We start from the raw sequence: 6,441 nt of genomic DNA, 5'->3' as shown, positions 1-6,441 counted from the left end.
AGGCATGGTGAGGTGTCCAGATGATGGAGACAAGTTTAGAACATTCTTTGGATACGATGCTTAGGCTATGGTGAGATGCTGGGCCGAGGAGGGGGTGAAGTGGAGCCAGAGGTGCTGGGCCTGGGGTTGAGAATATTGATGGTGCTACAAGCAATAGAAAGGAGACATGAAGTGATTGGTAGTCCATTACATAGGGCACTCTGGGTAAACTTCCTGCAGAATTGTGTGGAGTTCTCCAACAGAAAGCCGGAAGCTCAAGAAAGAGGTTGCTGCTTTGAGGCGACTCAAAATAGCTTCTCATGGGCCAAGAGGTGGTGGCTTAGCCAAACTCCCACCCTTAGACTCAGTGGCTAAAACTAGTGTCTGTCCAGGCCCTCTCTTTTGCTTTTACCTTCTGCACCTATCAGCCCCTCATTGTCTGACATCTGCTTCGTAAAATCCTCCTGGATTTGTCCTTTGGAGCCTGTGCAATGCTTGTTGGCTATGAGAAGGTGAGGGCTGATTGAAGGAGATGGGCAACTTGGAGAGCAGCCAAAGCCAAAAGGAGCTGCCAGGCTAGGGTAGCACTCCCCAACTTCCTCTTGTTCCTGTTTGTTCTCAGCCTGGGTTATAGACAGATGCTCTCAGTCATGACCAACTAACTGTCTGCCTCTGTTTTCAATCTGGAGACAGAAGTAGGGATGTGGTCGTGGAAAGCAGATGGCTCGCCCTGCTGTCACGGAGGCTGAGGTGGATAGCACTGATGAGACTAGGTAGTGACCTTCAGGGCCCAGGACAGAGCTGTACTCTAAGACTTAGGCCCCCCCCCCCCCCCGCCACTCCCGTGACTACCTTGCTGGGAAGAATTCACAGCATAGCACCATGGGAGCTGGGACTGGGTAACAGTCTTTTGGGGAATGAGCACTCACACTCAAGTCCAGCCTCTAATTCCGAGAGAAAATGTTTCTGGATGCATGTGCCTGGACTTCACCCTGCATTCAAATCAGTAGTCAGGAACTGAGATGCGGATTGTTAGACTCCAACACAGAACTGCTGCCTTGCAGTCTCTGGGCAGTGAGTTCCGTTTCTACCAAGCTTCCTGGTGGTTTAGTGCACATAAAAGTTTAAGCACTGCTGACAGACCAGCCCCTGGTTTCTGTAAAGCTAGGTACTTGACTTTTTGTCCCTTTGGTGGTAGCTGTCTCTCTCTAGCAGACTCTTCCATGACCTAGCTGTGCAGGGAGGCAGCAGGAAGGAGCCAGGTGAAGAGAGGGCTCTGATGGGATCCCTGGTAGAGGTCAAGTTTGGTGAGAAAGAAAATAGAATAGGTGTGATGATTTGGTGCAGCCTTCATCTGTGGAGGGGGGAGCAGTCCCTTCTGGGCTTCCCAGAGAGGCTGGAGTTAGGCCCCAAACTCTGAGTGGGCTTGGGTTTCTTGGGCAGGGAAAGACAAGTTCAATTATAGAGGGGTCACGGGCCTGAGAAACAAGCACAGAGACCCGCGGCATGCTTTGAATGGAAGATGAATACATGTCAGTTTCACAGAAGGCAAAGTCCTTGCTAATTTTTAAACCTGTCTGCAAACATTAACTATTCCGTTCTCTTCCTATGGGCAAAAGGAGAGTTGGTAAAGGTTCTTGGTTAGCAGAGAGGTATATGCCAAAGTCTTATGGTAGCTGAGCCACATCTATGCCACCCACCCAGCCCTCGAAGGGACTAGATTTCCCAGCTCCTGCATTGGCACCGAGAAAGGTGAGAGTGAGAGGTTAAAAGCCCAAGTAGGGGAGATTGCAGGAGTGATCCAGGAGGGCTAGGATAGCAAGGGAAGAATGGAACAGGACACAAAAGATTAAATAAACATGGCGCATGGAGACTGAGGGAGGCGAGTCAAGAGTTAAACCAAGGGACCATGCTGCAGGAGGGCACAGAGGGGAGGCCTGTCTGGGTACATTGGGATCAGGCTGCACCAGGACATCTTAGGGCCTTGCTTAAGGGGACTTGGGTACTCAGCCAGGATGTGGGTCAGTTCCCAATCAGGGTGTTCAGTGATGTAAAAGGGTCCAGGGAGAGGCTGAGGACTGGACCATGAGTGTGTGTGAGCTCCATGGGTTCTCGTGTGTGTGTGTGTGTGTGTGTGTGTGTGTGTGTGTGTGTGTGTGTGTGTGTGTGTGAGAGAGAGGGGGGGGGGGGAGGGGGAGAGAGAGAGAGCGCTGGGGTGATTGCAAAGATGGATCCCACACAGTCCCTCAGAACTCAAGGGGAGCAGTGCTTGGGGTTGCTTCCTGCAATGATTCTACAGGCTGGAAAGAAGGTGGTGCAGGGCATGTGTGTGTGTGTGTGTGTGTGTGTGTGTGTGTGTGTGTGTGTCTTTGTGTGTGTACTCATGTGGCTTGGGCCAACTCCCCAGTGAGTGCCTTTAGGAAGTGGAGCATCAGCGTATTTGGCTTTAGTTGCAGAGCTGGCGTAGACTCCCTGAACACCTGGATAGAAGCCCATGCGTGGAAGGGCGTGGCTGCTTCTCTGCATGTCACCGTGGACTCCCTGAGAAGCTGTGCTTGGCCAAGACTGAGCTGCTAAGTGGCCCGCAACGCCACAGCCCTTTGCTTCTCTGGCCAGAGAAGCTGCACGGAGTACCTGAGCTGGGGATGCTAGAGCTCCTCTGTCTGTCCAGGCCACTCCAACATACAGGCCGGCCAAACACCAGCCAGCTTTCTGTTTGGCCTAGCTGTTCCTCCCCACTACCTCAAGCAGCCCGCGAGGTCAGAGAGACTGGCTCTCGGCTGGGGTCCAACGTGAGAAGCTCACTTTTAGGGATAGGGATCGGGTGTCTGTGATGAAAACATTTTGGTATCAAACGTGTCTTTGCATTTTCCCCTAAAGTGAAAATCCAGCGGTTCCCTGCTTGGTCTCTGAAGCAGAATCTGGTATTTATAGGGACCAAACCAAGGGCCAGTCGGTTTCAGATGGGAATTCCTGAGCCCTGAGTTCTCTGGAGCAACCATTGCAAGGCTTTCTACCATCGGAGTTCAGCTAAGGTTTTCTCTTTCTTTGGAAAATGCAAAGCTTTGGTGGTGGTGGGGAGACAGAGACATAGAGAGACAGAGACACAGAGAGACAGACAAAGACAGATAGACAGACACAGACACAGACACACACACACACACACACACACACACAGAGAGAGAGAGAGAGAGAGAGAGAGAGACAGAGAGAAAGAGAGAGAGACAGAGACAGAGAAAGACAAAGATAGAGAGAGACAGAGAGAGCCCGCACCAAATGTGCCCATGCTTATGCACACAGAGGCCAGGAAAAGGCGCCATCTATCTTCCTCTGTGACTTATTGCCATTACTTTGAGGCAGAATCTCTCCCTAAAACTGGAACTTGAGTTCTTCAGCTAAGCCCCAGCAACCCTCCTGTCTCTACCTCCTATTCACACTGGGAGTTCAGGCTCAAGTGAGACCATGCTTGGCTTATTACCTGGACGCTGGCATCTGAACTCAGGTCCTCATGGTTGCACAGCGAATGCTCTTGGGCACAAAAAGCCCCATCTTGTCCTTCTCGGTGACCGTGTAAAAACACTGTGTACATTGTTATAGTTGAGGCCAAAAAGGTGGGTGAAGGGCTCGGAGAATGAATCCGTCAGGGACAATGCACAACTGCTCACTGGGCTCACGGGGTGACCGGGACATTGGATCTTTCCCTGCAGCTGGCAGGGCCCCCTGCTTCTGAAATTGTGTCTAAGCTAACACACCATGCAGAAGCCCAGCCTGGTGGTGGCTGTTCACACACAGCTGCAAGGAAAAAGGCATTGTGCGATAGCTGACATTTTAAAAGACACCTGGAATGAGTGAGATATCGACTGACAATTCATTAAATGTCACCACTTTTGTTTCTCCTTAATGCTCGGCACTTAAGTTATTCTAAATTAATTACACAGCCACTTGATTTATTCCTCGCATGCATGCATCCATCCTCCTGCCCCTCCCACCCCTCCTCAGCCTCAGAGCAGCACGGTGGGTGCCCTTTTCCCTTTGTTTTCAAGTTACCCAGTTGTGAAAGGTGAGTAGAGAGAGGCCTTCAAACACCTAGGAGGCTGGTGCTGGTGCTGAGGGGCAGTGTGTCCTCAGTAGGTCTGTTCCCCGTTGGTCACCCCCACCCCACAGAAACTCAGCTGAGCAGTGCACAGCTGCTGTCAAAACCTTCTCTTTACAAGGGATACAAGGGGAGCCACCAGAGAGGACTGTCATCTTAGTCCGTTTTCTGATGCTATAACAGAATGTCACAGACTGGAGAACTTATAAAAAAAAAGAGGTTTGGCTCACGGTCCTGGAAGCCAGGGAGCCTAAGAATTATGATGACGGTATCTGCTGGGCCATGTTGTGATGGAAGGGCACGTGACCACTTAGGGTGGAACAGAAAATCTAGCAGACCCACTTTTTAAATTTTATTTTTAATTTATATAAAAATTACACTTTACATCCCAATAGTAGCCCACTCCCTCCTCTCCTCCCAGTTCTTCCCTCCCATTCTCATGCCCTGCTCGGGGGGCGGGGGGCGGTGTCTCCTTGTCCTCAGAAAAGGGAAGCCCCCATCAACCCACCCCAGCATTAGGACTGAGTTCCTCTTTGTCCACCTAGTCCAGGCAAGGCAGCTCCGTTAGGGCGAAGTGATTAAAAGCAGTCGACAGAGTCCATGTCATAGACAGCACCCGTTCAACTTACTAGGGAACCCACAGGAAGATCAACTTTCCATCAGTTACATATGTGTAGGGGGCCTAGGTCCAGTCCATGCATGCCCTCTGGTTGGTGTTTCCATCTCTGTAAGCCCCCATTGAGTCTAGGTTAGTTGACTCTGTTGGTCTTCTTGGACCATTCTTGTCCCTTCTGGGTCCTTCTATCTTTCCCTCCCACTCTTCCACAGGACTCCCGGAGCTGTGTCTAATGCTTGGCTATAAGTCTCAGCATCTGATTCAATTAGCTGCTGGGTGGGGCCTTTCAGAGACCAGTTAAGTTAGGCTCCTGTCATGTGTGTAGCAGACCCATTTTTATCAGGAATCCATTTTCAAGATGACCAACCCATGGCCACAATAATAGCACTGATCTGAGGACACAGCACTCATGGATCTAATAATATCTGGCAGGCTTCAGCTCTTAATACCATTAAGAGGGCAGATAAATTTCACCAGGAGTGTCTGGGAATGTAGCTCAGTTGTATAAGGCTTGTGTAGCATGCATAAGGCTGGAACTCCAATCCTCCTCCATCTCCCCACACAAATACCACACATTTTGGAGGGGATATTCAAACCACAGCAAGACCAAAGAAATCCAAGAAGTCAGGAATTTACCCAGATCTTCTGACCTTTCGCTCATGAGTTTACCAAACAAATTGGTATCAAAGAGATGAATCTATCCCTACCAGGAGGATCTGGCAGGAAGCAACATTGCGCAGTAAGTGGCCAATGGGATTCAATAATCTGGAGAATTCAATTGTGCCCTAGCTTTCATTGGTAGGCGAGTGAGTGAGTGAGCACAGGGCACAAGGGCAGCTGTGCGCATGTGGGCTTCTCTGCAAAGTGAGTTGGGCATATTTGGATCATGCGAGAGAGAAAGTTATTGATAATTTAAGGAAGGCAGCATCTGCAGCTTGTACGGTTCTTTGATTTCACAATCTATTTTACCTGCTGTGTGTCATTGTCAGTAATTTCTCCAGGGAGATGAAAGGCCAGGGTACAAAATGGCTCTGTCCCTTTCAACGATGATTTAGCAAGTCCCCTGTCATCTCAGGGGCTCACATTTCCAAAAAAACTCTTAAGGATTTCTAGCCACAAGTTTTCCTTTGTCACTGCTCCAGTCTGAAGAGGTCGTCACAAACTTGGCTATGACACAGATTGCAGGAAGAAGAGTCACAGAGAGAAGAAATGCTATGTGTCTCAGGAAAGCCTGAGGCGCCTGCCTACATGCCTGCTCTTTGTCTGGATAGTCCCTGATGTGTCACCAAACTCCCCCAATCTGCTGGAGTAAAAAAAGAACCACTTCAGGGAACAGAGCGTGTACGCTCTCAGTGCCTCTCCACAGCACTTATTTCCTGAGCTGGCTGTCTTCGGCTGAGAGCCCTAGAGCAGGAGAGTCACATTCTGATACTGTGGGGAAGGATATAGGTGATGGTTGGGGACTGAGTTAGCCTGGGGAAGTGCCTCAGCTTCAACGATTCCCCCAGGTCCCCAAAACTCTCTTTCCTAACTAACCGTTTGGCTGTCTATTTTTCAAGTCTTGTTTCGAGTGATTGCGCCTGCCTTTGTTGGGCTTGATGCTACTTTCCAGGGTAAACTAAGGCTTTGCTTTCCCAGAATCATCCATCAGAGAGCACGTATATGAGGTAATCATCTAGAGTGGCACATGATGAGCAGATCTCATGACATTTTAGTAATTCTTGAGGGGAAAAAACTGATATTGGGGACCAAA

Source organism: Acomys russatus, chromosome 23 (genome assembly GCF_903995435.1).
Source record: "Acomys russatus chromosome 23, mAcoRus1.1, whole genome shotgun sequence".
Taxonomy (NCBI): Eukaryota; Metazoa; Chordata; class Mammalia; order Rodentia; family Muridae; genus Acomys; species Acomys russatus.
This window is presented reverse-complemented; position numbering follows the sequence as displayed.